At 48.6% G+C, this 27,009-nt stretch overlaps 1 protein-coding gene and 1 long non-coding RNA gene across 8 annotated transcripts in view; one reads left to right on the forward strand and one right to left on the reverse strand.

Annotated features, from left to right (window-relative positions):
- The window catches only part of BCORL1 (BCL6 corepressor like 1), a 61,092-nt gene extending 43,992 nt beyond the window's left edge, over positions 1-17,100 (reverse strand). The window contains exons 1-3 of one of the 7 annotated variants that reach the window (XM_043458445.1): positions 16,015-16,205; positions 15,577-15,703; positions 15,366-15,445 (exon numbers count right to left, since the gene is read on the reverse strand). The gene's annotated coding sequence lies outside the window, so the exon portion shown is untranslated. Of the gene's footprint in view, positions 1-12,690; positions 12,772-13,559; positions 13,682-14,362; positions 14,602-15,365; positions 15,446-15,576; positions 15,704-16,014; positions 16,206-16,737 lie in introns of those variants that run through there. The other 6 variants (XM_043458448.1, XM_043458442.1, XM_043458444.1 and 3 more) reach the window with 6 other exon arrangements.
- Positions 17,101-19,094: 1,994 nt separating this feature from the next.
- Positions 19,095-23,739, forward strand: LOC122434762. The gene is made up of 3 exons (XR_006267448.1): positions 19,095-19,209; positions 21,902-21,989; positions 23,642-23,739. It is a non-coding gene; the product is annotated as an uncharacterized LOC122434762 (long non-coding RNA).
- The last annotated feature ends 3,270 nt before the right edge of the window (positions 23,740-27,009 follow it).

A 27,009-nucleotide genomic window follows, 5' to 3' on the forward strand; every position in this document is an offset into this window, starting at 1 on the left:
GTTTCTGGCTCTCCCCAACGCCCCCTCGCCCTCTGCCTCCGTGTGTGTGTGTGTGTGTGTGTGTGTGTGTGTGTGTGTGTGTGTGTGTGTGTGTGTGTGTGTGTGTGTGTGTGTGTGTGTGTGTGTGTGTGTGTGTGTGTGTGTGTGTGTGTGTGTGTGTGTGTGTGTGTGCGCGCGCACGCACACGCCCCACCCCTCCTTCTCTCTTAGCTCAAGACCTCCCAGTTTCCACTCACCCCTTGGGCACTGATGATGCCCAAATCTGTATCTCTAGCCCTGACCTCTCTCCTTAGACCCAGACCAGAATTTCCAGCTGCCAGCCACTTGCTGTTAATTAGATGTCCACCAAGCCCCTCAAACTCAATGTGTCTCAAACCGAACTCATTATCTGTTACCAAGAACCTGCTCCCTACCCTCCATGCCCAGCGTGTTTCCTATCTTAGTTAAGAGCACCACTATCCCCCAGCCTGGAAATTTCTGTGTTCAGCTCCTCTCCCACACTACCCACATCCAATCAGGAGTCAAGCCTTAGTAACACCATCTCTGTCCTCTCCTTCCAGCCCTCTCGCCCCTGCCCCTGATGTGGTCCCTCATCATCCCTCACCCAGAATATTGCAGTAGCCTCTTAACTGGTCTCTCTGTCTCTAATCTCTTGATTCTACAATCAATTCATCTTCTAAAGCACCAGTTCGATCACATTGCCCCCTCCATCTGCCAGAGCTTTCAACAGCTTTCCTCTGTCTTCAGAATCAAGCCCACATTTCTTAGCACAGCCTTCAGGGTCTTCCATGACCTGGCCTTTAGCCTCCTGTCTGGCCACATCCTGCGCCCTCACCACTCGATTCCTGACCCTTCCCTGAACAGACCATCCAGTTCCAGGCTGGTTCCTTACCCTGAAATGGCCTCTCCTGTGTCCCCTCTTCCCCTCTGTCCCCTGTCAAAGCCTAGCTTGAATGTCACCATGTCATCTCTCCACCCCACCCCACCCCCGCTCCGTCCTTGGCCAGTTAACTCCTCCCTGTCTGGTCCTCCCTAAACATTTCATTCCCATACCTACCACAGCACAGATTCTTAGTCCCTCTGCTGTGTGATTAACTGGGCATATGGCACAGGTGTCTTTCCCCCACTCCCAGACAATCAGCTACTTAAGGTAACAAATACCTTCTTTTCTGTCTCTGGTTCTTCTGCAATGTCTTATGCATAGTAAGTACTTAGTAAATTCGTGTTACGTGGAAGTGAATCTTGGGTGAGAATTTAGGTGGTGACCCTGAGAAACTATAAAAGGCAAAAGAAGCCCCCCAGAAAAAGTACTCACCATGCCTACTATTTCTTAGAAACTGTACTTTAACAAAAAAGCTCTGCCTTATCTACAGCACACCCTTCCAAGCTGCCTGATTCTAGCCCTGTTCATTGTCTCTGAGCTCTTTTGCACCTCTGTAAATTGCAGGTAACTGATGGATATGCAAACTCTGTCTTGTCCCATGCAGTTTGGATTGACTTCCCTCCCCACTGTGGAAAAACCAGTTTTGCCTCCATTTGCAATTCAATTCCTTTACTCCATATAAAATTGTGCTTTTGGGACCTTTTTCTTTGAACCGACTATAAACATCTGTCTGGTTCCCTTGTTGATTAATGAGTAAAATAAAATCTTTAACACGTGCTCATTCTTAAATCTGTAACAGACTCATGATTTTACCTTTCCGTGAAAATTATCTTTAACATTTCTAAAACAGTTACATGGATTCACACATAATTTTAGGGAGATTTCAGCAAGGGGTAAGACACCTCAGTTCACTAGGATCCCACTCCCTAAACATCCTGGTTAATCAAGTTTTGACTGTTTCTTAGAGTATCTTGGAATATCCTACTTTAAGGAATAACAGCTCAGTCTGTTGGCTGATCATCTTTTTTCATCTTTTTTCTCTGTGAGGCATTAGAAGACTCAGGCAACGGAACAGGCCATTCTTGGCATAGGACAAATTTTTAACATGAATTTTAACGCACGTTTTAGTGGCTACCTGAATTTTGTAGGCAGCGGATATGTAAGTCACCAAGGCTTTTTCACCCTTAGGTTAATTTTTCTTCTGTTTAGAGGCGATTAGTAGTTTGTAGGACCTGGGACAGAAATCAAAGGAGAGAATCCTAGCATTTGGAAACAGAACAAAGTATAGAATATCATTACCTAGATAAGGGAGTTTTTAGACGGCCCCAAGACCCCAAATAACAACAAGAAAACCAAGTAAAAACCAAAATAATTAGCATAAAATACATATTTTATGACTACCTAGAGGGCAAACCTGATCCTAGAGACCGCCACTTGCGCAAGATCCTGAAGATAGAGCATCAGCTTAAATCTCGGCCTCCCACTCCTCTATTATGACTTTGTCAGAGCAGCGCCCCTTCCTGTGTGCCGCTTCCTGTGTGAAGGCCTGTGCTGCTAATTAATAGTAGCCTTTGCAGGGGTGGGGAGGGGAGGGGAAGGGTGGAAAGTGCAGTCAAGAGAGCATCAAGCTAAATGGTCTACACAAGAAGGGCAGGGAGTAAGCAAAGGTCACTTCTAAAGAGGTACCGATGGTGTCAATGCCCACATGGGACAGGAGGAGTCAGGATGGACCACGCACACCAATATTTTTCAAGGTGCTGGTTCAAAATACAGATTCATAGGTTCCAGCCCTGAAGATTCTGATCCAGGAGGCCGAGGGTTCTGTTCTAAGTCCAATCAAGTTAATAACCACTCAACGGTACACAACTTCTCAGGAGAGGTGAGCACAAAGGGAAAATCTTACAGACATGTCACCCTTGGCAGGCTCCACTGGTGTGCACACTTGGGGCCCAGCTTGCTTTCACTCATAGTGCCGGCACTCATGTGTGGTGTACAATTCTCCATCGGCCTCTCACTCCTTCTCTGATGGCAACCATCACATCAAAGGTGAAAAGTGAAGTTCCTGAAAGGAACTTGGGAGAAACCTGGTAATCTCAAGTGACCCAGGAAGCACAGGCACAAGGATACGAAATACCTCAAAGGATTTTACCAGATGTCACAACCATGTAATTGTTAAGAAATGAACAGCTGCAGGGCTGCAGAATCAAATGCAGCAGGACCACAGCAAGCTGTCCCCACTTTGGCGGGGGGGGGGGGGGGGGACTCAAAAGGCACATCCAACTTGTGGTGAGAACAAAGAAGAACACATGCTCCACCAACCTGAAGTGCTAAGTGGTGCTGAAAAAATTAAGAAAAAGTCTAGATTTAGCAGGCGCACGTGCACATAAGTAGAAGGCCTGACCAAGATCCAAGGGATTGAATCCAACAAGCGGGCAGCAGAAAGCAGGTAGCCAGTCAGGATCACCACACTATGAAACAGGGAAAATCAAAGAGAAAATGGATAATGGGAGAGCAATGACCTTAACATGGTGAGAATAGCAGCTAAGTTTAGGGCGAGCAGGGAGTAGAAGAAAAACCGTAATGAAGTAGAATGCTTTCCCCAAAAAAAATCCAAAAGGAGGAAAGAAAAACAAAATCCTCGAAGACAAGTGAAGGTATAAACGGCATAAAAGAGAAGCCCATAGCAAATAACAACCAAAAAGGAAAAAAATGAAATAGGGGAACCTGAAATATTTCACCATCGTGGGCCAAACTGAAACACTGTGGGGAAGCACTGAAGACAGACATTTTAGAAAAGTTTAGAGAGAATATCTTCTCAAAAGGGGAAGAACATCAAATTGTAGCCCAAGTTAGGGCTGGGAGAGTTGGTAATACAGGACAGTCAGCACTAAAATCTCCAAGATCCTACAGATTGGGTAGAATTTTTTGGTTCGGTTTTGAAAGGAAGATGCCAAAACAAGGAGATTTCACAACAACTACAAGCAAAAGCATGGTCACCCTGCATAGGAGGAAGAGGAGGACATGACAGGAGGTGACAAAGTATCTATCTGACATTTTTTAAAATGAAAGTAGACATTGTTAAAAACTTTTAGTTTCCACCCTTGAAAATGACCATACAGTGTGTTTGTGAGTCTAGTGGACAAGTTCTCCGGAATCATATGGCTCCTTCTGTGGTTGAAGACCCCTTACATGAAGAACAACTGCTGATGGCAACGCATGTGACACAACCAGGGCCCTTACACATAGCATGAAACCTGCCCACTTACTCCTGCTTGGACTCTACCATCAAGACAGTAAATTAGAAACTCAAGATTAAGAAGGCCTCAGTTAAACTAAATCTGGTAGTACTCCCCCAGGACTCTTTTGGTTCACACTGCCTTGTGACCTGGAAGCAATTACAACCTTAAAAAAAAAAAGAAAGAGCCGGAAAATATTCATCTTGAAGCCTGGCCCTGAATCTGTCCTCAAGAGGATAGGCGTGGCCAGCAGACAGTTAAAGAAGGAGGGTTGGGTCAGTGATGACTAATAAGTAAAGAAAATCAACTTTGGGACCTACTGCTCCAATAGAAATTCAGAACTCTGGGGAAAGTTCCCGAAAGACAGAGAGAGAGGTATTCACATTCTGATTTCACAGAAGTTAAGGCAAGGCCACCCCACTCCCCACTTTGGGAAAAGCGACATCTAAGATACCCGCCCCACCCACGCAAGGAGACCCAAGAGCTCATTGGCATTGGGATCCCAGGGAACATGAAAAGGCCATGACTTCCACACAATCACCGGAGTGCCTTTAGAGAGATGTCAAAATGTCTCAAAAGCATTGCTTTCAATAGGAAAGTTTACACATACCCAAGAAGGATAACTTCACCTCGCTTTAGATATGGAACTCCTACCATGGGTCTTACCCTCCTTGGCCCTCTGCCTTCTTTCATGTGTAGGACTAACATTCCTATTTCCCCCACTTAATATCTGAAACCTCACCCCCAATGAGGAAGTTCTTCCAACTTACATTCTTCTAATTTAATGATTCTCCATATAAGGATATTCTAAGATTCTCCTCCAGCTTTTCCCTCAAAATCTATATCCCCTCATCTTTCCCTACCATTAACCAAATACCACTCCTTGAAACTCAAGAGTCCTGTAAACATGCCCCAATCACTTTGCTTCCCTTCATGCAAAACAGGTTCCTCTACCACCATATACCACCACACACAAACATACACACAGATGAAATCAACTGAAAATAATCTGCTGGGAAATTGGAATGAGAAAGGGGTCCTTTGCCCTATTCATCCCCATCTTATATTCTCACATTTCCTAGTTACCCTGAGGTTTTGTTGTGTTGTTTTTTTTTTTTCTATCCAAAAAGTTCCACCAGTTCTACTCCAAGGCATCAGTCCTATAAGGGACATGGCATCCTGTTCTCAGATACATTCATTCCTGTGTTTACCGAGAAAGCTAAGGCATTGCCTGCAGACAGCTCTAGCAGAGGCACCTTCATAGACTCCTTAGGTACCTCTATGTTTGAAAACCTCACCTTATAAACATTTATGAGACTTGGATACAAAGGAAGGTTAACTATCTGCTAAATGCATAATAGCTTACTCACTCAAATGAATGTCATTACTTCCAAAGTAGTCACCTTGGGAGGCTAGACATTGATCTCAAAGGAGTGACCAGGGCTTGAGGTCTTGATCTTGGTCTTCGACATCCGCAGCTGGTTGAATTCAGGGATGCGAAACTCATGTTGCTGTGGAAATTTCTTTCTACTCTGCCATTTTGCATCAGCGACTTGAGAATTGTGGGATCTGATTCCATTTTGACATCTGAGGAGGTTCCTGGAACCACTCACCTGCAGATACCAAGTGACGACTATGCTCTACTACCCAAAGCCTCAACTGTGGGGGAACAAACTTGGAGGGCATTTTCAGCCCCTACTTCTCAACCATCTGAGACATCTTACTCTTGTCCAGTTACTATGTCATCTGCAAAAGTTGAGAATAACACAAAAGCACTTGAATGGACCAAAGGTAATCAATTCCAGCAGTGAAGTAGGCAAAAGTAAAATATTTTAATCTCTCACGTACATTTTCATACCACCAGATCATTTTAGTTTTTCCACCCACTGCCAAGATATTTTTTCCCTATTATTCAAATAGTACTCACTTTTATTTCTTACTGTAAGGACATTATTTTACTCCATTTAAAGAAAATTTCTCACCTCATCATAGCTTTAAACTGGACCTAGGCTCTAGGAACAAGATTTTGAACAACTTCTAGATGTCACAGATATCCAAAAAACCTAAATATCAGGAAATTAATCAATCCTTTTCCAAATGCAAAACCACCTTAAAATGTCACCCTACGTAACTAGGGTCATCTTTTGAGCACCTCTCATTTCTACTAGATCAAAAAAAAAAAAAATAAGAGCTGGCTTTCCTCAATTTGGTCTTCAGCAGGACCATGTGAATATTGCAGGTGTTTTTCACACTCCAAAGCTGAAGCAATGTAACCTGAGACTTCAATCCCTTTTGTGATGCTTTTGGGTCCTCCCTGCAATAAACTGTGACAGTGGCTCTCACAGGTTCTTCATTTCAGTGTACAGCATTCAAGATATGGAATTTTTCACTTAAAAGATTCCTCCTCACCAAGCTTTGGCCTTTCTTAAAAAAAAAAAGTCTCCTGGACCTCTTACACAAATATTTGGAGAGGCCATGTCAGCCTATTTTTTTTCCCTATTCTCTCACCCCAGACTATGGGCTTAACTCATTTTATAGACATTACTCATCCAAAGGTATACACATACATACACACATTCAGCTCACAGAATCTCAAACTCTCAATATTGGCTCAATCTGCTATTCATCTATAGAGTTTTCAAGGCTAGGAAGATTTTCTACCTCTTTTAATAGTTCCTCCCAATAGTGCCTAGCACGATACAAGGCAGGCAATATGTACTTGATAATTAAATACTTGCTAAACTATGGGTAAAAATGGAAATACCCACTACCCACTACCCCATACAGAAACCCTGTGTAAAAAGCATTGGACCTATGAATTTCTTTTACTTCCTGTGCTTCTCTCATAAACTTTCTCTTCTTTCTTCTCCTTACTTCCATGATAAAGAAATCACAGAAATAAAATAAAATTGGACTGGAGCAAAATAATAAAGTCAACTTCCAATTATCTGAGGGTGGTTTAGCCACAGCTAATTTTTAAACCCAGACGACTTATGGACTGCCTTCTGCCACTTATAGTACATGTGTGCTCAGGGAACAACTCATTTTAATATTTGCCTAAGCAGAATATAAATAGGAAGGTAAATCCGCTGGGGAGGGGGACAGGCAGAGAATAATAATGCATTTCCAAAGTCAAACAGAAATCATTAATTTGTTCACTGATCTACTGTTTCAAATTGGCCTGACACTCTCCCTATATTGGCATAGTTGATTGTTGGCATCAAAGTCCACTTTGGCTGCAGAGAGGGACTATAGTTTACAGCCCATCATTTTCCCTGCCCAGAACTTTGGTTTGGGGATACCTGAGCTATTTGAGACGCTAATCTCTCCCATTCAATCGCTGATGAACATCCTTGTCATAGAGCCATCCCAGACCCGGGCTCTATCTATCAGCTCTTGTAGAAATTCCAGATGTCAGAGACAGCTGGAAAGCCCAACAAGTCATAATTAAACACAGCAGCCCTTTTCAGAAAGCAATGGATTTTTAAAATGTCACCCTGGTAAACTACATTTGGGTCATTTTTAAACCATGGCCCAAAATGTGCCCTGAAGTTTCGACTGGATGTACACCCTTCAGTTCCTGCCCTGAAACACTGAGAGCCATGTTACAGCACAGCTGGTAAAGAAGCTGCCACTTCCACCTCAAAGGTGGATGCAACAATGCAGTAATGAGCCAAGCTATTTCTTCCTACCACATCGTAAATGCTAAATATGTACTAATACAACAGGAATATGGAGAAAGAGCACAGAGCATCAAGATATAAGAGGAGCACTCGGGAGCTATTGACAGTTTTCTTTCTGCCACCACATTTACCATAGCATAATAAAAAAAGATAATGTCATAGGACACAATTGAATAAGAAAAACTAGTTACACTATAATATGAGATTATACTACTAGATTATACTATAATACTAAATGCCATTATTGGGCACTTGCTATGGACCAGGTACTAGAGACCCATCATCTTGTGTAATCCTCACAGCCCTGTGAGGCTGGGATCATCATCTCCATTTTATAGATGAGAAAACTGAGGCTCGAGAAAGTTCCACACAACTAGGACAGAGAAGAATGAGGACTCTAACATAAGGCGGTATGTCTCCAAAGGTCTCCAGGTAATTCTGATGAAGGCTAACGTCTGAGAACCACTGGACCACACTAACTTGTGTGTCATACGACCAAGTCCTGCTGAGTAAAGCTTCGTCATGGTAAGATACCTAATCACCTCTCAGGTCAGGTATAGGGTGCATCCACTCATGCTGGGTTCAGGGTGGCATATAGAACATTTCTCTAGAGAACTTGGAAAAATGAAAACCTGCTTATTCTCCTTGTCCCTGGACACCAGCATTATAACAAAACTTAACTGTACCCTTAAATGGCACTAACACTAAGATTTCTAGGCATACCTTAGCAATGAGGTAACCAAATTTTGTTTCTTAGCAGACAGTCAAAGAAGCCTGAAACACAAATCTTTGCCTGCCCCTCAGTACTCTCGATTCTTCACGGACACTTAGCCTAAGGTCGTCTTAAAATCCAAATGAAGATGTATCTTGCGATGCACACTCTCACAAATAAGCTGAAAATTACCCTATTTTACAAACAATAAATCATCTCTCTTCAAATTCATCACAATTCATTGACCAGGGAGAATATGACCTTGACACGCAGCCTGCAGCCACTTTTTAAACAATGATCCACTTTTTAATGTTTTATGGGGAAAGGGTGGCTTCTGCTTTAAAAAAAAAAAAAAAAAAAGAGGGAACCAGAACAGCATATTTGAATTATGGGGATAGAAACAAAGTTAAATTTTACTCTTGACCAGAATTCAACTTCAGTTCACCAAAGAAAGTTTTCATCATAAAAGAGTGCTTTTAAGTTATGAACAGTAGGAAAGCATATGATTTAGAAAGAGAACAGGTTCTACGTTATTTTAAGGATGACCATTCAAAAACTGGCATTAATAAAGCCTAGTTTGTATGTGAGATTACATAAAATACTGTATAGCATCCTACTGGCCAAAAGGTAGATTACTTCTTATTACCTCCCTCTTTGGCCAGTCAGACGCTAAACCTTCTGGCAGAGACTCACATCCAACTGGAACGTCAGCATTAAGAAATTTCCTCTCTGGGACTTCCCTGGTAGTCCAGTGGCTAGGACTCTGCCTTCCCAATGCAGGGGGCCCAGGTTCAATGCCTGGTCAGGTAACTAGATGCTGCAACTAAGAGTTCATATTCTGCAACTAAAAATCCCACATGCCACAGCTAAAACCCCAGCCAAACTCTGGCACAGCCAAATAAACAAATAAATAAACAAATATTTTAAAAAGAAATTTCTTTTCCTTTTGAAAACTCAAAGGTGTAGGGTCTTCCTTCCGCCCTTAATGTAGTCATCGGTGGCTTCTCCCTTTCCCTGTCTATTTTACCCCGACAATTTCCACTTTCCTCAGCACTCTTTCCACTCCACTCTAGTGTTCACTTTCCCACCAAACTCAACCATGAACTTCTCCTCTCTCAATCCCGGAATGCTGGTTGATGCTGGAAAACAGCTCTCTACCGTCTGAGGCCGTTCTGCTGCTAAGTCACTTCAGTCATGTCCGACTCTGTGTGACCCCGTAGACTGCAGCCCACCAGGCTCCCCCGTCCCTGGGATTCTCCAGGCAAGAACACTGGAGTGGGTTGCCATTTCCTTCTCCAATGCATGAAAGTGAAAAGTGAAAGTGAAGTCGCTCAGTCGTGTCCGACTCTTAGCGACCCCATGGACCGCAGCCCACCAGGCTCCTCCATCCATGGGATTTTCCAGGCAAGAGTTCTGGAGTGGGGTGGAAGCCGTTCTAGCCCATCTCAAACTTAGCTCAGCCTAGAAGCAATGAACCACTCCAGCTGTCCAACCCCAGATTAACGCCTCTTCTCCCTGCTCCCACCCCACCCTCCCATTCTGGCCCAAGGCTCTCAGGCCACTGTTCTTTATCCTGTTTCATTCTGGAATTTCCATCATTCACCTCCCTATATCTAGGATTCCACCCACTTGCAGACTGGAAAAACTGGTGTATTCCCTCTTTCTCCTTCTTTCAAGGCCATTCTACTAACAATGGTGAATTCCTACCCCCATTCTGTATACTTACCTTAGCTGAGATTTTATAGTTAATGCTCAGACTTGTAAGCCCTGGATCCCAGTTAACCTCTGCTTCCTGGGCCCTCCCAGGGCAGCGGCCATCAAAGCAAGTTTTTATGTTCCTCACACCAGCTCCAGATGACACCTTCCTCCTCTGGCTCATTATCCCCCCTCTTTCTCTATTCTGCATTTTTCAGTCTGTATAGTATCTCTAAACTTCCTATTTCCTTATGTGTAAATATATTTCTGTTTCTTCCCATATATCACTTTTTCTCCCTAGCCCTACTTTTACCCAAGATCCTTCTCTCATGGGGTCACAAAGAGTCGGACATGACTTAGCAACTGAATGACAACAATATCCTTCTCTCTTGCCCAAACCTTACTTATTCTAGCATGAAAGTTAAGAGTCTTAAAGGGTCTTCAAACTTTACTTTGGAAACATTATCCTGGAGATTTTAAGGTTCCACTTTTTCCTAGTTGGCCCTAAAATGGGACCAGTGATAGCCACCTTTCTTCCCTCTTCACTGCCTATCCAACCCACTTCTGACTTCTCTTTTTGCCTTCCTTCTTTCTAATATTCAAATCCTTTTCTCCTATAATTCTGTTCCTCTAAAAGAACACACTCTCTAAAACCCTAATCCAGACTCATCATGTTGAGAACCTTCCCCCCACCCCCATGTAGTGAACTATAGCATGAATAAGGCAAAGAGATGTCTGGAGGAACCCCTTTTGCTTCCCAAGAAAGTTTACACTCCTGAGAAAGAAAGGGATCCTCCTTCCCTCCCTATCCTCTCCTGGTAAATCAATACAGCCAGAGCTACAAGCGCCCTTGGTACAGCCACCATTTCTTGGGGAACTGCCTTCCACTCTGACCAATCCAGACTCCAACTGCGGGGCTTGACAGGGACTCAGCTTTCCTCTGCCCTAGCCCGACAATCTGACATCTCCTCCTTGTGACCTAAAGAACAAGCCCTCCTTAACCCAGACATCAGAGTCCACCCCACTTCCTCCATCAGCGACTTCTCAGGGCCAGAACATAAAGAAACCTACCTACCTTTGCTGCAAACCTAGCGATAGGGTCAGCTCTCTTATTAATGACGCCAATGTGAGTAAGGCTCTGTGCCCCATGGGCGTGCCTCCTGTCCCCTACATCCACCCCCAGGGCAGCTGCCTCACTTGCCGTGTCAAAAGATGTCCACACAGCTAGCAATGTCCACACAGCTTAGTCAAGATGGCCATGTCCCTCCTCAACTCCATCAGCCTTCAGATTCTCTTAACTTCCATAACCAAGCCTCCTGCTCCTCCTAGCTCCCCCAGTCTTTCCTACTAACTTTGCTGCTCCATCAGTATTTAACAGGTTCCTCACTCTATGTTTTGCTTCTATTTGGAGTCTCTGGATGATTTTTAGGATTAAGTTACCCCCCATTTAATCTCCAGTGGAATCCTCCAAATTTCTTTCCTACATAACTGTCCTCTTCAGTACTACATGGACATCACCATCCAATTTAAGTACCCCTAAACTCTGCTCCACTGTGCTGCCTACCGTGTCTCCCAAAATAAAGCTTCCCCTCTCCCAACATTCAAGGACAAGACAGGTAAACAGAAAATTAAGTGGCCTTTAAAGTCCCTTCCAATGCTGTAATTTTATCATCAACCTAATCCACTCCCAACCCCAAACGCATCCTGCATTTATTTCCCCTGAAATACGTTTCAGCGGACTGACTTGGAGAAATAGCCTTCTAAGCTGAAAGACCCACGGGCTAACCAGGGTAGCGCAAACCTACCAATGCGCCCGAGAAGTGTCATCAAACATTTTTGCAATCGTACTCCACCTCTGTGCCCAACCGCCTGGAGAGTATTCACTCGGCTGTCGCAGAAGTTACCAGGCTCCCTTCCCACGCTAGCATAAAGAGCCCCTAAACTGGGCTAGACTCCTGGGCTAGCCTCGTCCTCACCAAGATACGCTTGTCCTTACTGTCTACTCCAGGAGACACCAAGAATGAGTAAGTATCACCGCATCAACAGCTTCATTCAGACAACGTCTAAAATTTTCAAAACAATAAAACAAAAACAGAGTGCCTCCACCGCAGGTGGGGTGGGAGGGTGGAACAGAAGCCCCCACCCCCCACACCGGCCTCCGCGGTTTGCAGTCTGCTTGCCTCGCGCCTTCCCCTTGACCACCTCTTTCCCTACAACAATCTCCCCCACCTCCATAACTCGAAATCCCCAGCTGAGGTGCGGCCGGCTCCTCCCAGCCTTGCCCCGGACGTCCCTCTGGCCCAGCCTTCCTCTCGGCGGGACCCCGGAGAGCAGGGCCCCCTCCATCGTCCAGTTCACCTCCCGGTCCCTTCCCGGACCCCTGGGCACCCCCGCAGGGCTCCCGTCCCGAAGCAGAACCTCGACGAGCCAAGCCCACGAGGCCCGTCGCAGGACCCACCCCCCGCTTCCTTCTCCCAGCACCTCGTCCTCCATGCACCCGGCCCCCGGGGCTCTCCGTCGTCTTCGTCCGGGCTCGTACCGCCCCCCGTCGGGGGCTCCACCCCCCGCCTGCCCCCGCCCCCAGGCCGGCCCCCTCCCCACCGCGCGCCGCCGGCGCCCTCTGCCCCGGCACGGGACTCCCTTTGGCCTCCGTTCTCCGCCCAGAAGCGGCGGCGGCGGCGGCAACGGCGGCGGCGGCCCCAGCAGGAGCAGCAGCGGCGGCGGCAGCGGCGGCGGCGGCAGCAGCGCCGCCCCGGCCCCGCCCCGCCGCCCGCCGGAGCCCCACGCCCCGCCCGCCCGCCCCGCCGCGGGACTGCTCCCCCCGAAGCCCACCACTAAGCCCCCCCGCACTCCCCAGCCGCGATCCGTTCGAATCCAGCTCCGCCGGGCCTGCTGTCCGTTCCTCACGCCCCTCAGGACCCGGGGTGGGGGAGCCCTGGGGTTCGTGGCCATCCCTCTCCCTCCTTCCCCAAGGGCTGAGGGATTGCCCCTGATCCCGAAACCCGGCCCCGTAACCGGAGCCTCCCTCCTTGCAGTCCTCGGCTTTGCTCTCAGACCCCTCGCCTTCAGGCCTGGCGCGAAGCGGGTGGAGAGCTTGCACGCCGGGATCTCCCCCCTGGCTTGCCAGGGCTAGTATGAATTACCCCCATCTCATCCTCCTTCAATTTAAGCCCCCTCCCCGCCGCGCCCGGCCCGGCGGCCCCCGCCCCTAGAGCGAGGGCAGCGGAGCCAGGGCGCTCCGAAGTCATCCCCCGCCTTTTTTCCAGGGACTCGGATAATTGCCCCTGCCCCCATCACAGCACTCCCACTCCCGAACCCAGGCCCCGCCGCCACCTAGGGGTACCCCTTACCCTACGGTTCCTGCACCCCGACACCAGGGAGAAAGCAGCCCTTCAGAGCACCCGTCGCACCTCCCCTCTGAGGTTGGAGGGTATTTTCTCCTGGTCTCTTCAGGACTTCATCACGGACAGCCCCCCCCCTCAAAAAAAAAAAAAAAAACAAGCCCTTTCTCGCCCTGCCCTGCTGGCCAGCCTCCCTTCGGATGGTCGGATCCTCGGAGCAGGGGGTTGGGGCCAGGTAGTTAACAAGACCGATGCCTCCACCTCCCTTTCCGAGGAGTGGGGTAATTCCAATGGTTTCCCCCCCAGGATCAACCCGACCCCCGTTTCCATGGAGACCCCCGCCCAGCCGGGAAGAAGACTCTCGGATCGTGGTGAACAAGTCTCACCTGGCTAAGGGGAGAAGGGGTGAGGAGGGGGTAGGGTATGGCCCGGATGGGGTACGAAGGTGGGAAGTGGAGGGGAGCTGTCCCAAAGGGAGGGGCGAGGGCAGATTGAGCTCCAGGGAGCGCTACGTCCGGGGACACGAAGAGGACGGCGCCCCCGGGGGGCAAGCAGAGCGGCCGCGGGGCGAAGAAGGGACAGGGTTGGGGAAAGGCTTGAGGTAGAAAGGAGCGGGTGGGGGATATGAGAAAGCTGGGGAGTCAAAAGGGGTGGAAGGGTTGGGGGAGAGAAAAAAAAGACGCACCTGTTCCCGACTCGGCTCCGCGGGGAGGCTCAGGCCGCCACCCGGACTCCCTCTAACCCCTTCAGAGCCACCACCCGCCTAATACTGCCCCGATCTGATGCCCCCTCCGCCCCTTATTGCCACCGACCTCCTTCTCCTCTCTCGCGGCGGCGGCGGCGGCGGTCGGACTCTAGGAACTGAGAGGAAGAAGGGAGGGCTCAGCAAAGCGGAGGAGAGACAGAGCCACACACTGGCAGCAGCCGCGGCGAGCGAAAGAGTGAGGGGGAGAGCGGTGTGTGTGTGTGTGTCTGTGTGTGCGAGCGAAGCCTGGTGGAGTGGGTGCCGGTCGCAGGGCTCGACGGGAAGTGGAGTCCGGTCGGGTTCGCGGGTGGCGCCGGCCCCCGCTCTGCGGGACTACAACTCCCAGAATGCCGCCTGCCCGGGGGGAGGAATAGGGAGGAGGAGGCGAAGGGAGGGAGCAAGCAAGAGAGGGAGGGACGAAAGCAGGGAGCAAGCGGCGGCGAAGGGGGCAGAGCCAAGCAGCCCCGGTGACACAGGGAGGGGAGGGGAGGAGGAGGGGATCGCTGCGAGGACCGAGCAGATTCCGGAGAGGGAGGCAGCGGTGGCTGCAGCAAGCCGGGCAAAAAGCTAGACTCCCAGGAGAGGCGAAGGTGCTCAATTCGAGGGGCTGCAGGAGCCCCACGCCCCCCCACCGTACGCCCCACCAAGGGGGAGGTTGAGGAAGGGAAAAGATCAGTGCACCATGGTCAGGGGTTTCTCTCTTTCTTCCAACGCTCTCCACCTTATGCCCCGACCTGACTTTCTCAGGCCACCGGTGCTGGATCCAATGTGCAAATCCGGAGACCCCCGATCTCCCCTGCCCAGCAGTACAGAGCAGACGCATTCAGTCCCCTTCTCCCAGGGGCCTGAGGGAGGCTCCCCTTGCTGGCAGGGCGTGACTCCCCCCTTCTTCCCGCCCCCCCTCGTCGCCACCCCTCATCTCCCTCCCCGGAACCCCTCCCTTGAAGCCGGGGCTCGCGTCTCCCTCCCCGCCAAGAAAGGGAGTCCCTCGGGGGCGACTACCCAGCCCCCTCCCTTATACTGGGCCCTTACCCACCAGTATCCCCTTCTTTAGCATTGCCCCCCCTCACCTAAGTAATAGTGGGGGCGACCCGAGTTGGACTGGTGGCTACTTTTCCTCCGAGACCAGCCGTCCTTGGCCACGCCGACCCTGTGTAGAGACAGAGAAACACATTAACACTGCTGTTCCTCCCCTCGAGTTCGGATGCCCGTGGAAATGGCTCACAAGGAAAGAGGGGTTGGTACTGGAAGTGAGCTGGGGGAGAATCCCAATCCTCAAACCTCATCCCACGCGTGGAAATCCAGAGATCCGGCCTCTTCCTTAAAAGCCATCAAATCGCTTGGGGTGGGGGGGCGTTAGTTGGGGTAAATTATCTGAACCCCAATGTCCACGCGACTCGAAGCGACGCTACATGTAAGAATAAAGATAGGAACTAGGCTGCCGCCGCGAGAGGGAAAGTATACCCACCCCCCGCCGTCGTCCACCCCCAAACACACACCCCTAGGAGAGTCAGATGGCCGAGTAAGGCGGGGGAGGCGGTGGGAGTGCTGGAGAGTGAAAAGGTTGTGGCGGGGAGGGTCCGCGGCCCCCTGAGAGCAGAATCCAGATGCTAAAGAGGTTGCGGGGGGGGGGGGTGTGCGGCATAATTGCAGACAGTGTCTCTCCGCGCTTTTCCCGGAATCGCCGCCGAACACCGTCTAACACTCGTAGTTGCTTACCAGTCAATCCCCTAGCCCCATTTGTGCGCGTGAGGCGGCCGGAGCCCGGGAAGCCCGGGCACAAACTCCGCGGAAGCTGGCCTTCGCCGCCGCCGCGCTACCACGGGCCTCCCTCCCTTTGCTGGCGGCCCCGCCGATCTACCTTCGCCCCCGGCCGAGGCCAGACCCCGCTCCCAACTCCACGCCCCTACTCCACCCCCAGCCCCCCCTCCCCTCGCCCTCTCCCCGCCAGCCGGGCCCAGCCCCTAGCACCGCCCCGCCCTACCGCTCGGTCCCGAGCCCAGCAAGTGCCCCGAACTCGCCCCCCGCCCCCACGCCCAGGCCAGTCCGGCCGGGCCTGGTTTCCCCCTCCCGCCGCGCCCCGCCCCCGAATCCACGTCCTACTTCGCCACCCAACTCGGCCCGGTCCGGGTTCGGCCCGCGCCCAGGCCACCGGAGTCCCCGGTTCGGTCCGGTGTACGGCCACCCACCCCGCCCTTGCCTGGGTGCCGGCCTGGCCCGCTGCCTGCGCCCGCCTAGCCGACTCGGGCGCGCGGTCCGGGTCCCGGTCCCGGTGCCGGCCTCGGTCCTGGCGGCGTTGCCGCGTCTCGCCACGAGGGCTGGGTCCACGCAAGATCCGAACCCGCGCGGGGTGGGGGCGGCGGAAAGCAAGTTTCTTTATCTCCCCTCCGCCCCCGCCGCAGGGCCGCGCCGTCCCCCCCGCTCCCACGGCGCCCCCTTCACCTGGGCAGAGCCCCTCGCCGGCTGTCGCAACTTTGCTCTTCTCCACGCTGCCGGGGAAGCGGGCGAAGCGCGAGGAGGAGGGAGGTGGCGGGGGGTGCTGGGATCAGGCCGCTGGGCTCTGGGAGGACACGTGGGGGAGGAGGGGAAGGAGGAGGAGGAAGGGGGGGCGGGCCTGCAGTTCTCGGGGCTCCCCCTGCCAGCCCCGGGGAAGCCGGAACCTCGCCAGGCAGCCGCAGACCCCGCACTGGCCACGGGGGAAGAACGGAGCCACCTTCCCCGGCCAGCCCTTGGCTCCAGGAAGGAGGGGGGGCGAGCAACGCCGCTCGGGGTCGGAGAGCAAGCGTTTTCGCTCGAGCTTTCTGTGTGACTCTCTCTCTCGGTTTAGCCTCTGTGTAAGCGGGTGGTGGTTAGGGTCTTGCGTGCGCGGGGTGGGGGGCGCCCCCGCCGGACGCCCCGCCCCTCCCCCGGCCCCCCACTTCCCTAACCCGGGCGACCTCGGTGCGTGGCTCCGACGCTTGGGCACCGAGGCCGCACGCGGGTGCAGCCCCAGCCCCGGCGCCGAAGTGGGACAGGTGCTGGGGAAGGGAAAATGCCGGGGCTCGCTGTCTCGCGTCGCGTCTCCGGGGCGTCCCACCCTTCGTGGCAACCGCCCCGGCTGCAAACCTCCCTAGGCAGACCTCAAAGGGCAGCCCCCGGCCTGGGCGTGGAGACATGGGGGTGGGGGGGCGGCGGGAGTGAGAGGCCCGAGGGAGGAAGGAGGAGGGGGCGAAAGGTCTGTAAAGGGGGAAGCCTGCTCGACTCGGGCCAAAAACCTGGCTCGAAGAGGATTCAGCTTCTGCCCGCTTTCTCTGGGCTCCTCAGACACCAAACTGAACCCCTTGACCCTTACCCTTTACCCTAACGACTCCTTTCCTGGCTAAAGGAATAAATCCTCCTACGTGTTTACATCCCAGGCTATCCCCGGGACTGAAGGGCTGAGAAGTCTGCGGTCCACACTGGAACTCTGATGACTTTACATTAACTCTGAGGAGGAGAGCAGCTTGCGATGGATCTAAAGCTGCCGGCCTTCTTGCTTTCAGTCTTTGGGTGTTTCTTAGCAGTTCCAGCCCTGAGTCCCTGGTGGGGACTTCAAAGGCACGGCCTCAACCTAGAGGGTATTAGGGGAGGTGCCCAGCAGTTCCTGGAGGGTTCAGGGCATTATTGTCAACGGAATGTGAAATGAATAGCAGGAATTTGAAAAAAATCTTTATGTGCAGATATATTGATATTATTTATTATATATTTATCTATACTAAGGAAGCCAGAGGGTCATTTGGACTAAAAGGAAGCCCAGCAGGATTAATGTCTTCCTCCTCCTTCTCCCCGCCCGCCTGCCTTTGTCCTAGGCCCAGAGGTTCCATCCCTAAGCTATGGGGTGTCTTCTCTCCTTTGGAAGGACTTTAGAGATGGCAGTTGAGACTTGCCTGGTATGTCTGCCTCACCTGGTTTGAAGGATGCGCGTGAGTACTGTGGAGGAGGGCAAGCATGAAGGCCGCAGTGGTTTTGCTTTTGAGGCCTGGTGTTCTGAGACCCCTCTTGCTTGTCCTCACCAACCTCAAAATCTATTGCCAGTGGTGAGGACAGACTGCTTGCCATTTTGCTTTGCTTGGGGGAACCTCTTCACTAGCTGTTTTACTTGACCGCTCCCACCCTGCCATGCACCGCACGCACATACATTAAAAAGTGCTTGGCCTTAGTTGCACCAAGGGAAAGTGAAGATTTGGAAATGATTGTTTAAGCTAATCAAGGTATGAACTCAGAATGCATTCTTAAAGGGGGGAAATTGCCTCTATCAGGCCTGATAACGCAGACCCCACCAATTCTGCTTTGATTCACATTGACCGTCTTCAGTGATTTTAATTAACCTGGTAATTACTGCATCTCCACATCTCTTAAGGCCCTTAGGGCCTTAGGGCTACTTTGTTCCTTGGTTTGAGGCTGAGATGGATTTTGGACATCTCCATTCCCTCTCGTTTGTGTCTCACCATTTGGCTGCATCATTTATCTGGTGAAATGAAGGTTGGGGCAAGATGGTTATTTCCTGGCTGAAGCTTTAGCTTTTCTGAGCCCTTTCCTGTTGGGGGCCACACTTCCTGCCCTGCAGGAGATGATGGGAAACCAAGGAGCAGGGTAGGGAGAGTTGTGGGAAACCTTGTAAAGAATGCAGATTTAAATGATTATTTTATTTGAGGCTAGAACCACAATATCATCATCATAATACCTTATCTTTGTACAACATCGGAGTGTTTACAAAGCCCTTTCAGTTGTGTTATTTCATTTGTTTCTCACTGCAGCTCTTGATTTTTTAATTGAGGAAACTGAGGCCAGGAGCGGCTCTGAGCAGCTAGCTGAAGGTCACATGGCTAGTGAATTCCCGAACCAGGATTCAACCTCAGTAGTCCTGTTTCCACATATGGAGCGCCTTTTAATATGGTATGGGGCCTCCATTTCATGTCAAAAATATTCCCTTTCAGGCAGATTTGTTTTTCTAGTTGTTTCTCCCATCAATAACAGCTGGACTCAGAGAGGCAGCTTGTTGTAATGGAAAGAGGATTGTTTGGAGAGTTCTAAGAACCCCATCCCAGTTCTGTCTTGTCAGTTCTGTCTTGTCGATAGCTAGCAGTGGGACCTCAGGCAAGCCCTAGAATTTAAGCAGTGCAAGCCTTGTGCCAGGTAATGTGTTTTGGGTCTTCCCCATGCTCTAAAATATAGAAATCAATGCACCTGTCATACTTCCCTCACAGGCACACACCTGAGCATCAAATGAAATAATGGATGGGAAAGAATTTTGTACACTGTAAACTACTAGGCTCATACAAGAGTTGTTATTATTAGCGTTGGCACCACCAGCCCCCCTAGATGTGGCACAGAGATTTAGGGGTGACCCTGGCCTGAGCCCTGTCTTCGTGAGCTGACCAGACAAAACAGGGCATTGTGGGGGGGGGTGTCCCAGGGTAATTTAGGCCCCAAACCAAACCTCTGGCTAAATTCATAGGATAATTGCTTCAATTCTCTGCTTTGTTCTGCAATCACAGGCCTTGTCTCTCTGGTAAAACAGCCCAGTCCTATGACAACAACAACAATAAAATCCCAGTGGTTTAGATCTTTAGAGTGTCAGAATGAAACAGATTTGCAGCTTCTGGTCATCCCTTCAGTCCCTGCAGTTGAAGGTGAAGTCAGTTGAAGGTGAAGTCAGGTTTGGAACCTAGGGTCTCAAGCCTGTCAAAGGACTCATGCTAAGTCACCCTACTTGAAAGCAGACCAGAGATCAGGGTTCAGAAAGAGACTTGCAAATCTGGGGAAAGAATGGGGCTGGTACTAGACTGACTGTGACTTACACACACTATGTGCTTTCCAGTGTTTCACTTATCTTCTGGGTAGGGCCACAGAGAGCAATTCATTGCCGGTATTCGTATAAATTTCAAATGCACCTTATTGCCGCAGGTTGCTGCTGGAGATGCATTCCAGCAGCTCACTGCAGCTGAGGAAGGCCTGGTTTCTGCCCTCTCAGAGCCCCGGGTCTAGATGGGGAGACAGTGTGTCTGGTTAAACTTAACTCTGTAAACAACTAACAATCTTTCTGGATTTTATAGCTGCAGGGCGGGGGGCGGGAAATGAGGAAGGGGGCTAAAATCACCCCGGAGCCCTCTCCAGATCAAGCCTCCTCCCCTCCTGAAGACTCCTAGGCACTTAACAAGGTTCTTAATCAAACAGACAGTGTTAGAGGTGGAAGGAACTCGAAGAAATCAACTGCCCTCCTGAAAAACTGGCTGTGACTGCAGGCTGCCAACAAAATCAAGTCCATGAGTCCTCACCTAACTTTCAGGGCCCTCCCCGGTTTGATTCCAGCCTTCTTTCCTTCCATGTCCCTCACAGGGCTTCTGTTCTCACCAAACTGGCCCTCTTGGCATTCCTTGGACAAGACCAGCGCTTCCTTGACTGTCCCCTCAGCTTTGTCTATGCCCTTCTCAGCTTGTTGAAATGGTACTCAACCATGACTCAAGCCTGCTCTTTCCTGCCACCTCTTCTCCCCGACTCCCTGACCCCACAGTTCTGAATTGGTCCCTTTACTTAGCACTTCTATGCTCTGCCTATCTATCTTTCCAACCAGATTTTCCCTTCCTTGGATGAAGGAACCCAGTATTTCTCATCTGTGTATCACAGCCTCCGTCCTCCCTTACCGATGTTGTCCACCCTGGCATGGAGTTGGCCCTCAACAAGTGTTTGTTAAGTGAATGAATGGATGATCTAATCCAACCTCTTTATTTTATAGTGGGGAAACTGAGGCCCAGAGTTGGTTTTCCTCCTAGCCAGTTATTAAAGACTCAGTTTTAGCAGAATTCTCTGGTGGTCCACTGGTTAGAGTCACAAGCTTCCACTACAGGGAGCATGGGTCCGATCCCTGGTCTAGGAACTAAGATCCCGCATGCCGCTCAGCCAAAAAAAGGGAAAAAAACATTAAACACTCAGTTTTAAATCTTGGTCCTTTTTAGTCTTTCTCTTCCCATTTAGTGGTTTCATACAGTCTCTGAAGTTAGACAGATGTGGTTTGAATCCTGACTCTGCCACTTCCTAGCGATATTACTTTGGACACTCCACTTCTTTCTGAGCCTCAGTTTCCTCATGTATAACATGGGACCTAATATCTCCTGAAAATGTTTCAATGGTCAAATGAGTTCTGTATGTTAAGTACTTCGTAAAGTGCCTGACCTCCAGTGGACATCCCATAATAGTTTTCTGGTTATTGTGTTTAACGTGAGGAGTTTTTAAAGAGTTCAGAACTTGGGAACACCTGCTGAATTCAAGCCTGGAAATAAAAGCCACAACCTAAACACAGAGAAAAAGAGAGGTGTATTTTTGAAGAGGAGAATGGAATAAAATGTAGCTAGACTTTTCAGTCAGTCAAACTATTACCTCTTCTTCCAAAGAGGCTGAAGAAGCTCAGGAACAGTTCTCAGCCCAGAGGCCCACATTCAGTGGGAACTCCCCAAATTGCAGTTCCTGGAGCAGTGCGTTCCTCTGGTTGTAGTGGTGGTTCTGTGTCGGCTTGGGGATGCTGACCCGAGATTGACGTGCCCTGCTGAAGCTACACATGCTATTCTCACCCCTATCTGTGTGCCTACAGGACACCCTTCACCTGGCCAAATCCTTCAAGCCCCACTTCCATGAAGCTTTCTCTGAATGCTTTTGCCTCTGAACTCTTGACCCCATAGGTAAGCCCCGCTTAGCAGTTAGTTCTTTTCTGTGTTCTGTGCCCTAGTTCTACCTCTCCATCTGAGGGCAGGCACCTTGTCATAGGCATAGAAGGTGCATCCCCCACAGTGCCCAGCAGTATTTGAGGAGGCAGCACTCCAGGAATACTTTGGGATTGTTTGACCGTAGGTGTTCAGTGGGGGCATGGGACCCTTCAAGTCTCACCCACACTCTATCATTTCCCACCCCCTTCAACCTCCCCCCCTGTACACCACACTTCTCAAATCATCCACCCCCAGGATACCCCAACCTTTTCAGTAGCCATCTTCTCTCTTAGAATTTGCAAATATCTGGAGGGCAAGGGCCATGTGTTACTATGTCCTCTGCACAGCCCAGCATAGCACTTCCGACATGAGCAAACTAGAGTAAGCACATGGTTTTGTTACTATAGATAACTTGGTAAAGATACCATGCTTATTTCAGGACTGTGTGTTTATATGTATTCTTGTGTGTCTGTTCTTGCTCATTAAACTTCAAGGGGCTCCAGAGGAAGAATTGTCCATTTTGGGAAGGCAGTCACAAGATAAAAAAGACAAGTTGAGACCTGGGATTTAGATTTTTTTTTAAAAGCTAGAAAGCCAGTGTTCTCCCTTCAGTACCTACTCAGTTTAAATGCTCATACCAGGACTTCTCCAGTGGTCCTGGTGGTCCAGTGGCTAAGACTCCATGCTCCCAATGCAGGAGGCTCGGGTTCAATCCCTGGTCAGAGAACTAGATCCCACATGCCTTAACTATGAGTTCACATACTGCATCTAAAAGGCTGACATAAAGAACAGCCGTTTGGACACAAGAGGAGAAGGAGAGGGTGGGATGATTTGAGAGAATAGCATTGAAACATGTACATATTATCATATGTAAAATAAATAGCCAGTGGGAGTTTGCTGAATAACTAGGGGAACCCAAAGCGGGTGCTCCATGACAACCTGGAATGGGGAGGGAGGTAGGAGGGGTTTCAGGAGGGAGGGGTCACAGGTATGCCTATGGCCTGTTCATGTTGATGTATGGCAGAGGCCATCACAATATTGTAATTATCCTCCAATTAAAATAAATAAAATTCAAAAAATAAATAAATTTTAAAAAGAAATGCCAAATACAGTTCCTAAATATGTCTCTAAAAAAATAAATAAATAAAAGATCACAGGTGCCACAACTAAAAAAAAAAAACAACCCCACATGTCACAACTAAGACCCTATGCCACCAAATAAATATATATTCTTAAAAATACCAACACCAAAATTTCTCAAATTTAATATACACAAGTCTTGTGGGTGGTGCTGTCAAAATTCAGATTCCAAGGCACCCACCCACCTGGGCTTTAATTGAATAGGTCTGAGGTGGATTCTCATACTCTGAATTTCCAATAGTCGCTACCGGGAAGTTGGAACCAGAGGATTCCTAGACGACCCCTTGAAAGACATTGAGCACTCTTTCCATTTTCATTTTCACCCAGGGACCCCCCAAATTTTCACTGCCAGAGGTTTTATGAATTTTCACGGGCCCCATTTTAAACACATGTAACTTAGTGTGTGCTATACACTGTTGCAAGGATTTTACAAATAATAACTCAGTATAACTTCTTAAGGTAAATATTATCATTTTCTCCTTTTACAGATGAAGAAATTGAAGCACATAAAGGTTCAGTGACTTGCTCAAAGTTGCCCAGTTAGTGACTTTTTTTTTGACCACCCCCCATGCCATGTGGTATCTTAGTTCCTTGACCAGGGATTGAACCCATGACCTCTGCACTGGAAGGCAGAATCTTAACCACTGGTGAAGTCCTAGTAAGTTTTTTAAATGGAGGTTAAATTTACATAACATAAAATAACAACTTTGCTTTATTTTACTTTTTGGCCACAACGCATGGCATGTGGGATCTTAATTCCCTGACCTGGGCTTAAACCCACTCCCTCTGCAGTGGATGCCCAGAGTCTTAACCACTGGACCACCTGGGAAGTCCCTAAATTAACTAATGTGTGCAATGCAGTGCGGAGGGGGGAATAAATTAGTAATTAGGGATTAACATATACACACTACTATATGTAAAATAGGTAAAGAGCAAGGACCTACTGTATAGCACAGGAAACTACTTAATATCTTGTAAAAATCGATAATGGAAAAGAATCTTTAAAAGAATATATATGTGTGTGTATAACCAATATACTTGGTGTACACTTGAAACTATCAAAATACTGTAAATTACCTATACTTTAGTAAAAAAAAAATGCTCTATAAAAACATTCCATATTAAAAAATTAGAAATCTAGAAAATATTTGTCAATGTTGGCATTAACAATAAATTCAACACTGAAAAATAATAAAGTATGCAATTGCCTGGCATTTAGTACATTCACAGTATTGTGCAACAACCTCCTCTGCCTAGTTCCAAAACATTTTCATCACCCCAAAATGAAACTCCATACCTGTTAAAAAATTGCTCCCCTTTGACCTCCCCCCAGACTCTGGCTACTTCCCATCTGCTTTCTATTTCTACAGATTTACCTATTCAGAATATTTCATTTAAGTGAAACCATATAATATGTGGCTTTTTGTGTCTATCTTCTTTTATTTCAGTATCATGTTATTGAGGTTCCTCTGCATTGAAGCATGTATCCTCATTCCTTTTTATGACTGAATAATATTCCCTAGAATGGATGCACCACAATTAATTTATCCACTCCCACCTACTAAGTTTTGAAGTTGGGATCTGAATCCAGGCAGTCTGGCTTCAGGGTCTGTGTTCTTAACCCTCTGTATTCAAAATATTTATCTCCTGGTGGTCCAGTGACTAAGACTGCATGCTCCCAATGCAGGGAGCCTGAGTTTGAGTCCTGGTCAGGGAACTAGATTCTACATGCCACAACTAAGAGTCCTCATGCTGCAACTAAATATCCTGCATACCGCAACTAAGACCCACCCATCTCAGTTAAATAAATAAACCAAATCAAAAATAAATATTAAAAAATTATCGACTTAAATGGGATATATTTTAAGTAATAATTTTTCATTGAATAATATAGCAGATACATATAAAATTGGGCCAGAACTTCAGATCAGCCCAAGCTAGTCACACCAAAGTCATTTAATTCTGGCCAAAGCCAAAAACACTCTCCTTTGTAGTTAACCTCTGCAACCACCTGCTGGTATGTTTCACTAGACCTTATGAAATACCAGCGTAATTCATTGATTCTCTCTCAGGCTATTAATGGGTTCAGGGACCCCAGTTTGGGATTCACTGATGGCAAATCCCTGCAAGACACCCTGTCAGTGGAGAGATTCTATTGAGTTGCTCATTAAACTCTATTCACAATCTGGGAAGTGGGTTCATATATGTCAGAAGGGTTTTTTCCACACCAAGAAGCTAAATAAGAAAGGAGTTGAAAATTAACTTTTACTAAATTGGCTAATTCCGGGTTTCCCTAGTGGCTCAGTGGTAAAGAATTCACCTGCCAATGCCAGAGACACAGGTTCAGTCCTGGTCCGGGAAGATCCCACATGCCATGGAGTAGCCAAGCCCGTGTATCACAGCTACTGAGCCTGTGCTCTAGTGGAGCCCGGGAGCCGCCACTGCTGAGCTCATGTGCTGCAACTGCTGAAGCCCAGAGCCTGTGCTCCACAACAAGAGAAGCCACTGCAACGAGAAGCCCGCACACCACAACTGGAGAGTAACCCCCGCTCGCCACAACTAAAGAAAAGCCCTTGCAGCAATGAAGACCCAGCACAGCCAAAAACAAATAAATAAATAAATAAAATGTTTAAATTGGCAAACTCCAAAATCCAGAAAATCATTCGGCTTCAATGTTCTAGTTAGTTAGCTAACTAGAATTTCCCCACCAAGGGTGCACATGGCCATGTACCGGGGACCAATAAGACAACCCTTTAACTGCCCCCACCAAATGCAAACTAGGACAGCCACTATGGAGAACAGTGTGGAGATTCCTTAAAAAACTGGAAATAGAACTGCCACATGACCCAGCAATCCCACTGCTGGGCATACACACTGAGGAAACCAGAATTGAAAGAGACGTGTACCCCAATGCTCATCGCAGCACTGTTTACAATAGCCGGGACATGGAAGCAACCTAGATGTCCATCAGCAGACACATGAATAAGAAAGCAGTGGTACATATACACAATGGAATATTACTCAGCTATTAAAAAGAATGCATTTGAATCAGTTCTAATGAGGTGGATGAAACTGGAGCCTATTATACAGAGCGAAGTTAAGTCAGAAAGAAAAACACCAATACAGTATATTAAAGCATATATATGGAATGTAGAAAGATGGTAACAATGACCCTATATGCGAGACAGCAAAAGAGACACAGATGTAAAGAACAGACTTTTGGACTCTCTGGGAGAAGGCGAGGGTGGGTTCATTTGAGAGAATAGCATTGAAACATGTATATTATCATATGTGAAACAGATCACCAGTCCAGGTTCGATGCATGAGACAGGGTGCTTGGGGCTGGTGCACTGGGATGACCCTGAGGGATGGGATGGGGAGGGAGGTGGGAGGGGGGTTCAGGATGGGGAACACATGTACACCCATGGCTGATTCATGTCAATGTATGGCAAAAACCACTACAATATTGTAAAGTAATTAGCCTCCAATTAAAATAAATAAATTAATTAAAAAAAACTGCCCCCCACCAAAAGGTGACAGCCTAAGCCGGACTTCCCAGAGAGAACTTCCAGACCCAGAGTGTCTGCTCTGACAAAACCTGAGGTGAGAATGCTGTTCCAACACAATGCTAATCGCATGATTTTTCTCCTGACTCTTCAAGGCTGTGGACAAGAAAAAAAAAAAAAGAATCAGGCTTGCTTCTCCTCTGGAGGTTTGTGATACCTGTGCCACGTGTCTGAGAGACCATTTGATGTTCTGAGCACTGCCCTCTCCAGAGGAGCCCCTTGTTGCCCAATCAGAGACCCAACAACCAGGGCTGGATTCAAAGCCATTAGCCCTGGCTTCTCTCTGCCAA

Source organism: Cervus canadensis, chromosome X (assembly GCF_019320065.1).
Source record: "Cervus canadensis isolate Bull #8, Minnesota chromosome X, ASM1932006v1, whole genome shotgun sequence".
In the NCBI taxonomy this organism is placed as follows: domain Eukaryota; kingdom Metazoa; phylum Chordata; class Mammalia; order Artiodactyla; family Cervidae; genus Cervus; species Cervus canadensis.